The following is a 1854-nucleotide window of genomic DNA, read 5'->3' as shown; positions in this document are numbered from 1 at the left end:
GCAGTTCCAGCAATAAAGCTCAGCCCCCCGCGGAGATGCTCGAGCCTGTGGTACCCACCGCCGCGCTCTGCCCGCATCCCTGGCGCCGCTTCGGGGATGCTCGGGGCGTAGAAAACGCTTGGAGTGACGCCAGTGCCAGCCAGAAAATAGAAAGGGATAGTGGGGTGAGGGGTGGTGTGTCCGCTGGATACCCCAAAACTCCCTTCCTCCACGCTGCCTTCAGCCCGGCATCGGCGCCCGCAGCCTCCTGCCCCGCAGAGCTGCGCCTCCTCGGGGGGGGGGGGGAACGGACGACGTGTCCGGCTTAAATTCTGCCCCCCCCTCCCCGGGGAAGAATTCCCCAATTTCAGGCATTTCGGGGCTGAGCCGGCACCGTGTGGGAGGGGGAACGATCCAGGAGCAGAAACGTGGCGCTACCCCAAATAACCCCGAGAGGTGTGTGGTTCTGTGTGTCCCCCCCCACCATCCCCAAAACTCAGCCCGCACACAGGGTGCTTTTGGGGAGAGTGAAACGCTAAATAACGGGGGAAAACGAGATGAACCCAGCGAAGGCAAGACTGAAACCAGGATGTAGCTGCGGTTAAAGCGTTTTCCCTTTTGCGGTCACCAGAGCCATTTATCGCCTCTTCGCTCCCACCCCGGCCCTCAAAAGCCCAAGACGAAGGGGTCTCCCTGCTTTAGAGGGGGGTGAGCAGAGCAGGACGAGGTGGTCCCGAGGGTCCGAGAGCAGAGCACGAGCTGCTTTGCCAGGAACGAGCCCGGCGTGTCACGGGGAGGGCAGGAGCCACCCAAAACTCCGGCCGAACCCCCGTCCCCGTCGCTGCGGGGATGTCCGGAGACCTGCGGGACCCGGCGGCATTTTCAAAGTCGCAGCGGAAAAACCTCCCCCAGCGCTCGGGGGGTGGGGGGGTTCCTTCCCCCGAAACGAGGGAGGGATGGGGGCACCGCGTCCCCAGCCGGGAGGGGGCTGCGGGGGTCTCGGTCCCCCGGTCCCGGAGGATCAGACTCACCGTGGCGCGAGAAGGGACAACGCTGATGCCTCAAACCACCGTCCCACCGCTGCTCATCCCCCCCACCGCCCTCCAGCACCCCAGAAAGGATTTTTCCTCACCAGAAAAGCCCCTTTACGGCCATCCCAGGAGGTTATTTCCACCCCCCCAAGAGCCCCCCCGAGCTCCTCGGTCACCTCTTCCAACCCCAACAATCTTTCATCCGCGTCTGGTCTTCTTTATAAAGGCCTTTATTTGACTGAATAGCAAACAGAACACTAGTTTTAAATCGAGTGTACGTGGTACACTGTTTACAGCAAGGAAGCGGCAACATGTTTAGACGCGACCTACCTCTCCCTCCCGCCCGCTGCCGGGCCGAGCCGGGGGTTTGACACTGCCACGTGGTGGTTTAGTGGGTGCCGTAAGCACAGAGGTTATTCGGACGATAAAAACAAGAAGTCAAACACGGATGAAACGTTACAGAAATGGAGAGGAAAAAAATAAAAATAAAAATAAAAAAAAAAAAAAAGAGGGGGGGGGGGGGGGGAAAAAAAATAATCCACAAAAATAAAGAGATTCTCTTAGTTACGGGAGTAAGGGAGAATTAAGATTGTGTGTTAAACAGCGAGGAATCGGCCGTTAAAATGGCTACGCACAGTTAGGTCTGGTTTCCTAAAGGATGCCTTTAATGTGGTCCATATGATACACACCAGCTAAGGATCCTAAACGACTCACTGGGAGGGGGGGACGGGGACAGGTTGGGACAGACCTGGGGACACAGGCACGTGGAGAAGGGCCAGGAAAAAAAAAAACCCACCAAAAAAACAAAAAACCAAACCAAAACCCAACCCCAACCAACCAACCC

Source organism: Charadrius vociferus, unplaced genomic scaffold (genome assembly GCF_000708025.1).
Source record: "Charadrius vociferus isolate BGI_N301 unplaced genomic scaffold, ASM70802v2 scaffold1487, whole genome shotgun sequence".
Classification (NCBI taxonomy): domain Eukaryota; kingdom Metazoa; phylum Chordata; class Aves; order Charadriiformes; family Charadriidae; genus Charadrius; species Charadrius vociferus.
The sequence above is the reverse complement of the archived record's forward strand: the minus strand, read 5'-3'. Positions refer to the sequence as shown.